The sequence below is a fragment of the Lissotriton vulgaris genome, chromosome 2_2, assembly GCF_964263255.1.
Source record: "Lissotriton vulgaris chromosome 2_2, aLisVul1.2, whole genome shotgun sequence".
In the NCBI taxonomy this organism is placed as follows: Eukaryota; Metazoa; Chordata; class Amphibia; order Caudata; family Salamandridae; genus Lissotriton; species Lissotriton vulgaris.
Window position 1 is genome coordinate 106,328,690 of NC_141688.1, and position 17,105 is coordinate 106,345,794.

Here is a 17,105-nt window from a genome sequence, read left to right on the forward strand (position 1 = left end):
GACTGCACTTCTTTGTGTACAGTCTTTGCTGCTATATATACCAGAACTCATGGTATTCCTTTGTTAGCAGTTATACCTAGGTTTTCCTGTTTTCAGTTTCTATTTTTGGTAATTTCTGGTAGTGCTTTTTCAGTGTTTTCCACTGATTTAAATACCTCAAAAAAACTGTGCTTTTCAGTGGTTACTCATTTTCGTGCCATAAAAAATAACTGAAACAGTATTTTACCGGTGTTTATGGAATGCTTTGTTTTTATTATTGCTTCCTTTCTTCATTGGTGCATGGTATATAGACAGTGTACGTACAGTGTATATGAGGTCTAAATACATTTTTACAAGTCAAATTTATAGTAGTACACCATACAATATTTCTTCAGTGATTCTTTGGTCATTCGCGCTCTCTCTTTCCTCCCCATGTACACTTTTATTTGTGAAAAGGCCCTCTCGACATTGGCACTTGAGACTGGCAACGCAAAAACAGCCAGTACACAATTTGCCAACTCTGGCCACTGACGTAGCTTTCCATGCCAATACTGGTGCACCTCAAGGTTGACATTCTCTGGGCCAGGTTCTGCAACATATGTGTTAAACTGGGTGCATATGCCCTCAGAGGTATCAAAACGGTCAAAAATGAAGCTGTACTTTTCGAAGTCTGGAGAAAATTCCCCTTTACGGAAGGGATCTATCACCTGTGCTGAGTGAGGCTTCATTGACTTCAAACGCCATGGTTGGTGAAGGGACATTTCTGTGCATCATAGCTAGCCATTTCTCATGCATTGTAAAATAAAATGTCCTGAATTGTTCCTCAACACTTCTCTGCTTACCAAGTGGCAAGCATTCTAACAGGGAACATGTTGCAGAGCCAAAGTCACTAAAAGTGTCGCCCAGCCTACTCTCAAGGAGATGTTTGACATCTACACCAATGATGCTGAACACTTGGTAGACAAGGGTGTTTTCTGACTCTAGTTTTTCTATTATGTCCACTACAGCAGTCATATTCTTCTGTAAAAATCTAAGAATGCAGCACAGTGTACTTTTTTTGACATCGCTATCAATATGCACCTGAAGATCCTCACATTTCTTGCCTTTTGCATCATCACTAAGCAACAATTCAATAAGCGGTCGTCACATTGATGATATTGCATTCACAGCCTCTAGGACTGAGAACCACCGACTAAATGACACAGTTGGGATGACTCTTTCTTTGCTGCCACACAAAACACAAAATGAGAAATATTTGCGTTTTAGTTCCCGCGCATAACGGAACAGTGCACCTGAATGGACTACAAAATCAATAGCATTCTTCATTAGCTCAGAAGATTGTAAAGATGCTTTCAGCATACCATCTAGCAAGTGGCAAGGATCTCTTACAGGGAAACACTTCAGCTCAGGTATTGCTTTTGACAGGTCATCACATAACTTTTTCATATACGTAGCTGAATCGCTGAAAATGCAAACAATATCACTCCAATCTTTGTTGAACTTGGTAAGAACTCTCTGCAGCAGCATTCCAAGTGACACTGCATTGCATGTTTCCAGTGCATCTAGATCTGCCATGATGGTACGTATGTACCATCCATTTTTTGCATCACAAAATGTAATTAGCACTGCCACTGCTTGGTTGCCACGCATATCTGGGGTTTCATCAATGATAACAGAGATCTTTACATCACCTTGGAGTAGCTCTGAAATATGTTCAATATCTGCAAGGAGCACCTCTGGTAGGTATTTCTCATACATTTGTGTTGCTTTCAGTAATGTTTTGCATGCTGGTGCACGCTTGCGGAACAGATGCCCAATCGGTCCATCGGCTTGGTGTAAGCTGGTTCCAGATTGCACCAGGGCACGTACAAATTCATGTGCCACATCCTTTTCTTCCTCCTGTTTTCTTTTGAAGCGTGTCATTGTCTCAGCAAGAGACATCTGGCATCGGCTGTCGCTATTCGGTGGCTCTTTCAATTTCAAGTGGGTCTTGGTGATAAGATGTTCAGCAACTCGGCTTGCAGTCTTCCCAGTTACTATTGGGACAGTCACTCTGCAAAACCTGCAAATTAACATCTTTTGCCCGCGCACTTCTTCAACCATGAAATCTTTGTTTTCCAGCACATAACCTTCTGCCGTCTTTATTCTGCAGGGCATGTTGTTCTGCGCAAACTAGATTAATAAAAAATAAAAGAACGTAGAAACCGGTTGCGCACTGTTGAGAAAATAATGAGAGACAACATTTTCATGGTCAGGCGACTGCTGTGCAAAAAGAGAAGAGAGCCCTTGTGTTGCAAAGAGGGACAGAAACAACAAGTTCTGGTCACAGGAGCTAATTTGCTAAAAGCACCCCAGGGCAGGGGCGTGAGGCCTTGAACTGCGGGGTACAGAGAGAGCTTTTTGGATCCGCACGTTTTGTGACTCTCCAGGTATGGGTAATTTATGGGAGATTTCTGGGGGGTGTTGGGTGTTGTAGGCAAGGTAGGCAGTTCTCATAGGTCATTTAGAATCCATGTGGTGTCAGTTGAAGAAAGTTAGAGCTGGGTGACATGTTCATTGTTTTGTTGAAATCTTGCCAATGCAGTATCGCAATGATTACTAAAACATGTTTTGTATAACAATGATAACTGGTTTGCTATTTCAGCAATCATATTTTCTAACCTAGTTTACTGGGGTCATTTCTTGTGTGCTTAGCATTTTCATATAAGCATATTCAGATCCATGCACGATAATGATGAGAATTAGTATATTTGCGCAATAGGTCTCTCAAAGATGTGGTTTTTGAAGAGTGCAAATATATTAAGAGACTTTTTTTTAGAGTGGGTTGGGGAGAAAAGGTTAGACCATCAGGCATCAAAGCGAATCACAGTGGAAAACGGGCTGTTTCTGAATTCGATGTATCACTGCAATTGCTCTTTCTTCTAAAGGTTGTGCATGTGTGTATTTACTATGATGTTATTGCTCCAAGTAAAACTTGCAAGAAAACTATGAAACTGAGATTCAAAGTGCATTATAACATCTGGAACGAAATGAGAAAGACAGCTGCTGGAACTTAATCTGTAGTAAAATACAAACATTAAACAACATCGTATGGTGGTGCTTGTATGCCCTTTGCAGGAGCTCTACGAAGGGTGCAAGAACAAAGACTTGCGCGTGCCGCCTCTTTTCCCGGTGATCACCCTTAAGTTAACCAGGCAGGGTGCCTGGTGTTGCTCTGGCCTGCACAATCCTTTATTAATATTCTGCCTACTTGCAAGAACAACAAAGCCTCATTAAGCTTGCAATGACTTGACTCACCGGAACCCGTGAAATTCATCTGCATTGAGAACATTGCCCCAGCAGGGTAAGTGGCAGGCCCTGTGAGGTGGAAAATCGCAACAACTGAAACAGCAGTACACAGCACTCTGATCACCAACATACATTACAGATGGCAAGCGCTTATAGAACTAACCTTGCAGTCTGAAATAGAACTGACTGCACTTCATGACCTATGTGGTCAAAGGACACAGGTACCAGAATTAGCCCGACTGGGCTATTATACTAGGGGCTCTACGAAGGGTGCAAGAACAAAAACGCGTTAAGTAAATGGTCTTTTTAAAGACCTGTGAATTAATTGGGGGCGGCCGAATGCAGACAAATGGCAGACCACAACAGCTCCTCTCCCCCACGTTAGCCAGGCAGGGGGCCTGGTGTTCCTCTGGCCCTTTCCTGCTCTCGGGCCGCATCACGCACATTTTGAAATATTTAAGCACACACAATCAACAAACTTGCGTGTTCCGCCGCATGTTACTTGTATTCTTCCTCTAAAGTTGGCACACATACTACTTCCTCAAGATTCCCTCATCCACCAGGCGCCATCTCCCCTTTCAGGTGCACCCAATATTGAATGTTCCAATCTGTTGGTGGCCCTAGACTCTTTGAATGAAGTCCCTGAATGCACTGAACCAATTGGGGCTGATTGCTACGAGGGTCAGCCCGAATCAAATGTTGAATTAAGTTTTGCTAAGGGGCAACATTCTGAGCTTATGTCAGTGTATGGGAAGATTGGCTAAAACTTTGAATGAAAAACTGGACAGAGGTCGACAGATCTCCTGGTTGTCCCTAAGCACAGCACCTGCAATGAGAATCCTAGAAATGATAACAGTGGTGGCAATAAATAATGAATTTCACAACAACCATCATGATATAGTTCTGCTGTGGCAGAAGATCCCCCCCCGCCTCAACTCCCCTGAATTTCTACACACACGCAACACACTTGCAGGTGCCGCCGCCCTCCCCCCGGTGTCCACCTCACGTTAGGCAGGCAGGGGGCCTGGTGTTGCTCTGGCCCTTCCCTGCTCACGGGTCGCATCACGCACATTTAGAAATATTTCAGCACACACATGCAACAAACTTGCACGTGCCGCCTCTCACCTTGGTGCCCTCCCTCACGTTAGGCAGGCAAGGGGCCTGGTGTTTCTCTGGCCCTTCCCTGCTCACGCATGCGAGAAATATGTTTTGGGAGGGAGGGGGGGGGGGGGCGATTGGGGTTAAAGCAGACCCAGGAAACTTGGATGTGGAAAAGGCTGCTTTATTAGGAACAGGTGCACATCACAAATAAATTAACCTCGGCAAAGCCTTCCAAAACTAGACCTCACTAAATAAATAAATAAACCTGACCCTGCCCCCACCCCCTCCCCTAAAATTTCATGGCCCCTCCCCCACCCATTCAATACAACATTGCAAACATTACAACAACATTATAAAACATTACATCATCATTCATAAGCATTATGTCATCATATCAACCCCAATAACTTACAAATAGCAGGCCCTCCATTAACCGATCACCTGCCTGCCCTTCACCTCTGTCAAACCCCCAAAAAACGTATGATCAGTCAACCACTGACCAACTTATCCTTTCCCTGTCGCTAACACAAACCTGAGCAATAATCAACCAAAATCTGACACAAACTGCCCTGAAACAACTAGACCCCGCACTGCACCTGCTCCAAGCGACAAATTACAACTGCAAAAAAACCCGTGCGCCACTGCTCCAAAAAAAACGCCTCAAAAAACAGAAAAAACAAAGGAAGGTCTAAACTATTGGAAAAAAGGGGGGATAGGGCGGGAGGGTGGGACAAAAAACCTAGCTAACCTCCCAGCCACCAGGTCACCAAACCTAAAATGGTGGCTGGGAGGCGGGGACAAGGAGACTTATATGTTGGGCTGCAAAAACCTACCAAAATGCAGCCCAACAGGAACCTTCTAGAAGGCTCTGGAAGGTAAAAAACCCTGACCCCCCCCCGCAGCCCTCCCAAATCGCCCGGGGGGGGGGACCTCCCTGTGGTCGGCAGCCCCCCCCCCAAACCCCCCTTGGGAGGGAGGGCGAGGGGGGGGGGTTAAAGCAGACCCAGGAAACTTGAATGTGGAAAAGGCCGCTTTATTAGGAACAGGTACACATCACAAATAAATTAACCTCAGCAAAGCCTTCCAAAACTAGACCTCACTAAATAAATAAATAAACCTGACCCCGCCCCCACCCCCTCCCCTAAAATTTCATGGCCCCTCCCCCACCCATACAATATAACATTTCAAACATTACAACAACATTATAAAACATTACATCATCATTAATAAACATTACGCCATCATATCAACCCCAATAACTTACAAATAGCAGGCCCTCCATTAACCGATCACCTGCCTGCCCCTTCACCTCTGTCAAACCCCCAAAAAACGTATGATCAGCCAACCACTGACCAACTTATCCTTTCCTTGTCGCTAACACAAACCTGTGCAATAATCAACCAAAATCTGACACAAACTGCCCTGAAACAACTAGACCCCACCACCCAGGAAGGTGGGGGGGAGCAACACTACCCACCCCCCCCCTTTCTGCCCCCCCCCAATAGGAAAAAAGGGTGCAACCCAAAAAATACTCACCGCTGCATGGTCAAAGACCTAGCCAAAACTTCTCTTAACTCCAACAAATACAAATCCATGCCTATTCTGGATAAATGGACTCCATCGTCTCTAAAAAACTCGACCGACTCAAAACGAATCTCTCTATGGGACACTCTCCCAAAACCCAGCTGACGGCAAAATCTGGAAACCTCAGCATTCACCTTCTTTCTGGCCCTGTCAATCGCTCTAGGATTCACCGCTCCTCGCCCAATCCTACGGGGAATCAATTCAGTCCAAAAAACATGGCAACCAGCCCAATGTTCCTTAATGAAAGCTAAATCCCTCTTCATTGCCCGCAACAAAACCACCCCTTTAGTTGCACAAAGATCATTCTCGCCTAAGTGAATTACTAAAATATCTGGGCAACAACCTCCAACTGTTCATTGTTCAGACACGGAACTAATTCACTCCAAAGCATCCCCCCTTTTCCTTTCCAAACAATATTGAACATTTTATCATTAAAACCCAACAATTCTCCAAAATAACTTTGGGCCGCCTGAACCCGGGCCCATTTGATGAACGAATGGCCAACTATCCAAACCGTACCGCTTGAGATCGGGGCCCAGCCACTGAACCTGTAAAAGAGAAAACAATGAATATTCAAGGAAAAGAGGATGACGCATGCGCCTCCCCCGCGTCTCTCCGCACATAACGCTGAAAGCACTTAGACGACCAGCACCCCAACCTCATGATGCCCCCTTGAGACCAGCCCCTATTATACGCTTCTGTCGCCGCACCAATCTGAAACGAGTGCGTTCCGAATTGGTCCCCATCCAAACCAATCTGCTGCAGAGCTTTACGCAAAACCATGCGCAATTGATATGCCGTAACAGGTGCTTTGTTAATGTGCTGAAAAACAAGATCACAATCAGATCCCCCTGATAGAGTGCGCCAACGGCGAGCCAACAGCAATGGACATGTAATCTTAGGAGAACGCGCTTCCAACCACACCCCTTTACCCAATTTCCTCTGATCAGTCTTAGAACTGGAGAGCCACACGTGAACACCTTCTTTTGAGCAAAAAATATCTCTCCGGAAAATTCCAACCTTCACTTTAGAACCCAACAATTCTGAAACTCGAAAAGCCCCAAAGAACATAAAAGCCATCAACATGGCAAACAAACAAGCTTCGAAATCATCTCTACAAACTGAAGGCAGAACAGCTAATATCCGAGCCAGTGTCTGCCAAGATAAAGGAGCCCTAGACATTCTTGAACCTCCCCGCTCCCTGGCCCAACCCTCAAGCATTCTTTTGCCAATCTCACCAGCTGAAGGAGAATAACCACAAAAAAGTTTACCCATGAAGGATATCCCTGCGATGGTAACTCTAGACAAACCATTATCCATGAGGTCCAGTATGAACTGAATCACATCCTCAGAATGGCGCCAAACTTCCTCACGCCTGCACGCCCCCGATTCCAAGAACTCCTTCCATGCCAAAGAATAAGCTGAACGCGTGGACACAGACAAAGAGCATATCACCAGTTGTAATACCCGATGTTGCCTATGTGCCACAGATGAATCGGCATTGGGGTTGGTGATCTGTCCGCCTCCCTGGCCAGTCCACGGAATCTCCCCCACTGCGAACGAGACAAAGCATCCGCTATGTCATTGTCCACACCAGGAATGTGCAAGGCTCTAAATGCAATGTCATGCTTCAAGCAACCCAACACAAAGACTCTCATTAGCTTCAGTACCTGCTCCTCTCTGGCCGACTGCCGATTCACAATCTCGACCACAGCCATGTTATCAACACGGAAAAGTACTTTTTTGTGTGCCAAATCCTCTCCCCACAGAGTCAAAGCCACCAGCAAAGGAAAGAGCTCAAGAAATGTTATACTCCTTCCACCGTTCAACCAATCTTCCGGCCACCGCTCCGCACACCATCTCCCATTCCAGTACAAGCCAAAACCCTCACTGCCTGCAGCATCTGAGAACATCTGCACATCCCACTGAAAATCCACATCTCTGACCAATGGCACACCATGAAAGGAAGTGAGAAAAACTTCCCACATCCGCAAATCTTCTTTGACTCATGCTGACAGACGTACACGATGGTGCGGCAAATGTTGTCCAGCCAGAGCCCTGCCCAACCGACGACAAAAAGTCCTCCCCGCTCTCACCACCCTGCATGCAAAATTAAGGTGCCCCAGCAACACCTGAATTTCTTTCACCTGCACCTTCTGTTTCAACAACGTACCACTCAACAGTTCCAGCATCTTTGTTTTCTTATCCTCCGGTAAGCGAGCCTGCATTGCCACAGAATCGATTTCAATGCCTAAGAATGATAATACCGTGGCAGGACCCATAGTTTTCTCAGGAGCCAAAGGCACACCTAATTCCTCCATAAGCCCATGGAAAGTGTCCAGAGCTGTCGGGCACTCCGCAGAGCCCGGGGAACCAACAAAAAAGAAATCGTCTAAATAGTGCGTTACCAGAGAATGACCAGAATGGTGTGTGAAATGCCACTGCAAAAAAGTGCTGAAACATTCAAAAAGAGCCCATGACATGGAACAACCCATCGGCAATGCTTTGTCCACCTACCATTTCCCTTCAAAATGGATGCCCAGAATACACCAGTCATCTGGAGGGATTGGAAGCAGCCGAAATGCAGACGTAATGTCACACTTAGCCATCTCTGCAGCTGCGCCCGTGGTCACTACAAGTGACATGGCCACGTCAACTGAGGAATATGAAACCGAAGCAGCCTCCTCATCTATCTTTGCTCAGCGCCAAGATGCTCCTTCCGGAGCGATAGTCGCGCTATATAAAAATTAATAAATATCAAATATCAAATATCTATGAAATCATTCACAGAAGACCCTTCCGGTCACGATAAATGCTGAATAAGTCTGAACTGTCCCTGCTTTTTTTTAGGGACCACACCAATTGGTGAAATTATCAAATCCTGGATCGGCCAGTCATGAAAAGGGCCTGCCATCCGTCCTTCACGCACTTCTTTACTCAATTTCTCTCGCACCACTGCCTTATGCTCGAAAGCTGACTTCAAATTGTCTGCCCAACGCCTCTGCCTTGGTCCCAAGTATCCCAAATGAAAACCAAATTGAAAACCCTCCAACAGCTTCTGCTTAACATCTACATTCTCATAATCCTGAAGGGCCTGTTGTAATTGCGTCAGCTTAACTGGCGTATGAGCCCTTTGGCCCAGAGCCCTGCACACCTCTACCTCCCCGACCCCCCTTAAACTGCTGTGACAATCCTGACGCACCTGAACCTGTCTGATTCCCTTGATGGCCACCTCCCGTTTTGGGCCCCCAACATTTAAACAAAGGGTGTCGCCTTCCACAGCCAGAGCACTCATGCCTATATTTGCAATATTCTCTGGTGCACAACCCCTTATTGAAATCCCAGCAAGCACCACTTCCTGACTGTGCACTTGAACTACTCCCCACCCCTCCCCGGGTGGGTTTGGCCTGAAAGGGCTGATAAATTAACCGGAGACCGCTGGCTGTAAAGATGGTTTTGCCTCCTGAGGCGGCCCCCAAAGTATTTATTTATTTATTTATTTATTTTTGACACTTATAAAGCGCTACTTATACCCTTAGGCGTCAAGGCGCTGAAAACCATTATTGAAGAAAGTGGGAAAAGAGAGAATAAACAGAATTAACAGTTGAGCATGGTTAATGAGAGAAAAGCCAGGTTTTCAGGAGTTTGCGAAACTGAAACAGCGTAGCACTTCGTCTGATGTTGAGAGGCAAGGTGTTCCAAAGTCTGGGGGCCGCCACCAGAAAGCGACGGTCTCCCCAGGACACTGTTTTGGTGCGTGGGACAGGCAGTTGATTAAGAGTGGCTGAGCGTAGAGCTCTTGTCGGTTTGTAAAGTTGAAGTTTGTCTCTTAAAAAATGTGGTCCTCGATTATTAACTGATTTGAAGACTATACAGAGAGCCTTGAAGTGGATCCTTTTTTGTACAGTCAGCCAGTGAAGGTCTTTTATGTTTTGGGCAATAGGTTCGAACTTTGTTTTGCCGGTAATGAGACGGGCTGCTGCATTCTGTATAGTTTGTAGTTTTGTGGTGACTCGAGATTGCGCATTGAGAAATAAACTGTTACAATAATCCAGGGATGAGAGGACAAGAGCAGAAACCAGTGTCTTAATCGCAGATTCGGGAAGAAAAGGACGTATTTTACGAATCATTTTTAGTTTTAGGTGCGCTGTGGATGCTGTCCTATTGGCGTGATCCATGAAATTCAGTCCATCATCGAAGATAACCCCCAAATTCCTGACCTTCGAGGTCGGTGTGGGAGGGGTACCAAAGGTCTCTGGCCACCAACTGGTGGACCAGGCTGGGGACAATGGACCGAAAATGAGCACCTCAGTTTTCTCTGAGTTTAGCTTTAAGCAGTATGCTGCTGCTCAGTATCCAACTCCCCCCACTTTGCTTCCGGGTCCCATGCCATCCTTGCCCTAAATTCTTCATCATACTGGGCCCATGCATATCCCCCTCCAGTAAGCTGCGCCTTCCGGATCACATCCATATATTTAAATATAGAAACGCTGCGCTCTGGAAATTTCTCACAGTAAACACTTGCATATATTAGAAAAGCCGCTGTCCAATTCTCAATAGTCAATGATACTTTTGGGCGTTTTGCTAGCTCATACTCCTCTTCCTTTGAACCTTCCTTAGACCTAACTTCACGGTGAAGGAGCTTCAATATCTCCACATACTCACCCTTCCAAATGCGCTCCTTTGTCGCCAACATTAAATGAACACCTAAAGGTTTAGGGACTCCCATATAGGGCAATTTTTTAATCTTCAACTCTTTACTTTGAAGTGGTTCCTTAACCCCTTCTGCAGCATCTGTATTTGTACCACTTTCAATCTTACCTTCCACTGACCCAATACTGTCATCCGTGCCTACACCTGTGTCCTTAACATATCTACCTTTCAACAATCTCCCTTCCCCAACCCCCCCAACCCCCTCCACTGCCGTCCCCACAGACACCATTTTAGGTTTGGCCTGTGTAACTGCTTTTTCACCTGGCTCTAAAGGAACCGCCCTCGCAGCCTCCTCCCGTGGAGCTGAAAAATCCAACATGGTCCTTCCTCGAGGAGCCCTAATGGATGGGCCGTGCTCTCGTCTTTCCTTTGACTTTTGTGCGACTGACGAAACCTGAAAAACACTATGTGACACATGAGGGCTCCCCCCCTCCACCTCACGCAATTCCCCTTCTTCAGGAGTATCGTCGTCATAGTCCAACATCACCGGCTCCATCTCCAGAAGCCCCAAATTCTCATTTACCATCACACCTCGGGTCTTACCCAACCCGTCATTAGAAACATTATGCTCAGACTGAATAGAATGTCCTCCTGGAGGGGGAGCAGACTGTACCCGCCTGTAACTTCCCCTGCGCTGACTCTGTAGCTCCATAGCCGACGGTAAGGTAGACCACCTAGACCTGCTATTCATTGGGGCCAGCGAGGTTGCGCAATGCCTGCGTGTGCTGACCGCGACGAGTTCCCTCGGTGGAACAGAGATGGCCGCGCTAGGCTCTCTCCTCACTTCACCTCGGCGAAAATGGACTGGACCACGCCCTACCGAGTCTGGACGGCCGCACCGATCTACAGCCTGAAAAGAAAAAGTTTGGACTGGTGTGCTGGGACCCTTCATACCAAAACCTGCTCCAGCACCAGGCTGCTACAAAAAGACTGGACCAACTGACCTTCCTTGCAACCTATCAAGAGACAAAACCCTGCCTGTACTCCTCAAAGGCGCCCCCCTCACTGGGGAATCACCCACCACCTCTTCATCTTCACTCCAAACCACTCTAGTAGGCGCAACCACCGAAGAAGACCCCCTACCTAACGTCCTCTCAGCCAACCCCTGCTCCCCACCCTCTCTGCAGCCCACCCCTATCCATACACACCCTCCCAAAACGCTCCCAACCAGGAGGCTGAACCTCAAAATGGGGGCCACCCATACCCTCTGACAAATAGGGAGCAGCATCTGACAACCCCCGCATAAGCATGGGCGAATTTTGCGAATCTCGCGTTCGCGAATTTTGCGGATTTGCGAACTCGCAATCCGCAAAATCCGCGAATTCTCGGATTTTTTTTTTGTGTGTTCACGCGGGTTTCTGCCAGTTCGCGAGGGTTTTGTACAATTTCGCAAAACGCGAACTTACCTGTCGGGTCGCAAGTTTCGCGAACTTGTTGTTTCTACGTGTCCAGCCTGTTTGGGACACTCTTCTTCATCACTTCCACTCTCTGTCACCACTGCCACTCTCTGACTACTCATGCCACCCTCTGGCCCACCCATGCCACCCTCTGTTTCATCACAGCACCCTCTGGTTGTCCAGTCAGTGTACATTATTGTGGCAACGCAAGCACACCTTCCCTGCCTCAAGTGACCTGAATTAATTTGGGGCTGATTAATGTGTCACAGAATATTTTTTTAGCTGGCACCTGCTTCCTTAGTGATTCCTGATGAGTGATCTTTTGCACTTGCTAAGTGCTTTCATTGTTGCAAAATTAGTTACAACACCTGCCCTGCCCCAACTGACAATAATGAATTAGGGGCTGATTAATGGATTTGAACTTCCAGCCTGGCTCCTGCTTGTCTCCCTTAGCTGTAATTCAGGACCTTTGTGGCATATGTGTAACTATTCTGAGGTTCAGAGCAGGGTCACATAATAGTTGCAACTGGCAACTGAACTCTGGAGGGGCCCCTCAGGAAGCACTACAGGAAATGGCTACTAATGATGAGCCTGAACTTTTGAACCTGGTAAGTAGTTTCAGTTTTGCTAAGATCGTATTTCTGCAATTTTGCGCTTATTCGCGGGGTGCAAAGTTGTACTGGGAAGCCGCGAACTCACGCGAACAGTGCGAGCAAGCCATGCGGATTTTGCGGGAGATTCGCGAATCTCGCGGATTGCGAATTTACCGAAAATCCGCAAAATCCGCGAGCGAAACGGATTTTCCGGCCATGCTTACCCCCGCACTAAAACGCTACCTACCTGCCCAAAACCCTTACCATAGTGTGAAAATGTACAAGGAACCACATTACCAACACCAACTTCCGAAACATTTTGCCAAGCCTCAGAAGACATAGCTACTGCTGACCCCCCAACTCCTACCTGGCCCACACCAAGCTCAGAAAAAACAGATTTACCCACACCCGTATTTCCCATAAGAGCTCCTTCACCCTGACCCCTTACACTACCCAACCCCCTAACAGGAAAAACATCACCCTGCCCTACAATACTGCCAAAACTAGAAAGGGAACAAGGAACAAGCTGTTCAACCCTACCCTCCAATTCATGCGATACAACCTCATCAGGCAAACCTACAACTGGTCCACCAGCCCCTGACCTGTTAACCCCCACATCAAAAACAGTCCCAGCACTGACACCCCCCTCCCCAACTTGAGCCCACTCTGCTTCACCCCTAGAGCTTCCCAAAACAGACACAGCTTCTTCGTGCTCCGAAGGAGGCCCAGAAAACAACAAAGGGCTAAGCACAAAACCTGTCCCGTCATATGTCCCCTCTTCATTTGCCATATCGATACTAAAATCAACTTGACCCATAGAATCTTGAGGCACGCCTGAAACTGCCCTGTTCAAAGGTTCCGAAAATTGCCGCTAAAAATGCACACGACCGGGCATCCCTAGATTAAAAGAAAAAACCTCTCCGACCTCTGCACCACCACCCTCCCCTCACCCAAGGCGATTGAGCCTCTCCGTGCACCACGCTGTGGAGCACCGGCCCCTAACCCCTCCCACTGCTCCAATGCTGTCAAGGAAGCGGAGCGCTTCCCGCTCCTCTTACGGCCTCCGCGGCCAGGAACAGACGCTGAGGAATCCTCCAACATACCAAACTGTACCTCGCCACAGGCGCCTTCAAAAGGGCGCCAATTTGACTGCGAGCCTACCGCGACCTCCGCTCTGGGACGCGGAGGGTCGCGCAAAGCACCAGAAACCTCCTTCGCACGCGCTTTTCCCGACGGGGCCGACTTCCGAGTATGGGAGCGGCCCCGCTCACTTACCCCATGAGAACGGCGCTTCTTTGGCGAAGAGCACGCTGCCACCGCCGCAGCTACGCCAGCAGAGGCCTGGCGTGAGGGACACGCCGGGCCACCCCCAATCACCAAATCCATCCGGCCGGCTTCGGACAGCAAGCGCAGAGCTTCTAATACACGATGATCCTCCATAGCGCCACAAATGTCAGCAAAAGTATACCAATACCTAACACTAACTAACTTCAAGTGACTATAACTCCCTAACAAAAAACCTAGCTAACCTCCCAGCCACCAGGTCACCAAACCTAAAATGGTGGCTGTGAGGCGGGGACAAGGAGACTTATATGTTGGGCTGCAAAAACCTACCAAAATGCAGCCCAACAGGAACCTTCTAGAAGGCTCTGGAAGGGAAAACCCCTTCCCCCCCCCCCCGCAGCCCTCCCAAATCGCCGGGGGGGGGGGGGGGGGGAGACCTTCCTGTGGTCGGCAGCCCCCCCCCCCCCCAGCCCCCCTTCTCGATACAGACCGGGCATTTATAAAAACTTTGGAAAATAAGGCATTGAACTTGTGTTTTGGTGTTAACTTTCAATTGATATTACATCTCTTCTTAGAATTGGAATGTTTACTATTTGCTCAGAATTAATAAGTAAAATACAAAAACGAAGTCGAAGTCCTGCGTGCCTGATCTTTACACTACATCTGAAGCTTCGGTCGAAGCCCTCCAAGTCTGGGTTATAGTGACTAATGCAGCAGCTGATAAAAGGCTGGTGCGGATGTTGGTGGTTGTCAACCATCGTCGGGTTTACATCATTGATTAGATACTGCACCAAGGAATGCACAGATGCACAGAGGGATTGATTGCCTGTGCTGTTTAGCAGCGTCAGTAGTAGCAGACGGGCAACTAGAGCCAAATTTCGGGGGAGGGGTGAAAATATTTCGGGGGGCTAATTCTTCCAACCATAGACAGAGTGGCTGTAAGAAGGGGTGAACACATAACAAAAGCCTCACTTACAAGTAAATGGTCTTTTAAAGACCTATTAAGTACTCGGGTGCGGCTGCAATTAGATGCTCGCCAGCCCGCGAAGCTGTCGCCGCCCGGGCTGACACACACGAGGGGGGCGCATTGGGGAGGAGGGGGGAGGAGGGGGGCTGAAGCATCCCGTGAGGCCAATGGGTGTTGCACGCCTGAGTAGTAGTGCAGTGTGCTTGTGTTTATCGCGCCCCTGGTTAATGTGGATATTTCTCACTAAGGGCCTTGTACCTAATGTTTAAGTAGGGCATTAATCTACTCATTTCCACTAGATGGACGATAAAGCCAGGCATACCTTGAATCAATACAGGCCACGGTGCGCACCAATTGACCTTTGCACTTACAGTAGATCGCTTTTACAATTCTCCCACGGAGCAGGAATGTTGTTGCTCTTGCCCTTTCCTGCTCGTGGGCCGCATCACGCACATTTAGAATAAGCACACAAACAAAAAACAAGCATTTACAATGCAATGGTCTCGGCATTATTAAAGGTAGAGCTATTGGGATTGCTCATTATTTTGTTTTTTTTAAAATCATAAATAAATGGCATTGTCATTTACATTGCCAATAGCTTAATCGTTAAATAAAGGGCATTGTCATTTACAATGCCAGTAGCTTAATCGCTCGCAAATGCATGACCTATTGCATTTACACCCACACAGAGCCACACACACAAAGCCACCCACCCACACACACATACAGAGCCACCCACAAAGAGCCACACTCACACAGACAGAGCCACCCACACATAGAGCCACCTACAAAAAAAGCTATCCACACAGAGCCACACACACAGCCACACATCATATATCATATACTCTGGCCACTCCGCCACATCCCCACTTTTACAGGTCTGTGATGATGCCGCGTGCCTGGAAGGCTCAGAGTGGTGTGTGCCCTGTTGGCAGAGATGTCCAAGTCAGTGCTTCTGGGTGATGGGCATGATGAAGGGTGGGTCCATCGACCACGTGACGTGGAGGTGGAAGGTGGAAGTTCTCAGACATCTGGGAATCTGACTTAGCCCACACAGAACTTGCATGAGTAGTGCAGAAGTGCTGAAAAGCTCTCCTTTACTTCTATTTATTTTAAAATGTATTTAACGAGTACTATTTAAGAAAAAATCTTAATGCGAAAAATAGCACTAGAAAAAAATGTATAATCCACATCCTTCACAACCTTGCAGGTGTGAAAAGTATGCATCGTCAAAGTCAAATAACTATAGCAAATAGGAATCTCCTACATCTACCTATTGATTTGATGGATGATTGTGAAGGCATGTCCCTTTGCTTTTTGTTTCCATACTCTATAAAGATCACTTCCATAACATCTTTAGAAATGGCGGCAGTCTAATGCACCATTGTCCATACTGAAGGTATAACATGCAGCACAATGTTGTTGGTGGGCTCTCCTAGGAGCGTGGATTTATTTTCTAGTGCGGGGAGGGGATCTGGCTCCTTTGAGTGAGAATGGTTAGGAGAAAAGAAGTAATACAAAACTGATGATTTAAAGGGAGGGCGAGACAGCAGATGGGAGAAACTCATGAAGTTGGAGGACGTTCACTGCATGTAGCAAACACCAATTGGACGTTTTTTAAACTATCACGGTGTGACAGATGAAAGCGTAGACTACCTTTATTGAGATAAATTCTAAAACGATGTGCAAGCGTTCTGTCTAAGGGATCCAGAGATCAGAAGATCCAGAAGATATAGAAGGGTTGGAGAGAATATTAAAAGGGTTCAGCAATGAGGCGAGAAGTTCAGGAAAAAGGATTCAAGAAGGTCACAGTCAACAATAGCAGTGCTGTCAATACTGAAGACAGAAGCTTACAAATAAAAGGAGAATGAGTAAGCCCCGGAGTAAAAGATGCTCTGGGAATATAGGCATGTAATGGCACCATACAGCAATACTTTGAAGAGGAGGGTGGCTCCTTTAAAAAGGGAGAACTGGCCAGTGTGGCAGGGGTCGCGGGTGACAGTGTGCCTCCCCTCGCCCCCCACACACACACGAGTCATCTTTAAACTCTCCTCTGGAGTGTGATTAGAAGGCTGCGCCGGAGCCTCGGCGGAGCTCTGGTGTACACGAAGAGGAGTACACAGACTGATGGGTCCTTATCTGGCTCCATTAGGCGTGTTTACGCACTCCCCCCAGATGCAAGACTGCAGTCTGGCACTG

General features: G+C 47.3%; 1 pseudogene; it reads right to left on the reverse strand.

Moving 5' to 3' along the window:
* Nucleotides 1-329: 329 nt before the first annotated feature.
* LOC147729099 (uncharacterized) lies at nt 330-2,136 on the reverse strand (annotated as a pseudogene).
* Nucleotides 2,137-17,105: the final 14,969 nt, after the last annotated feature.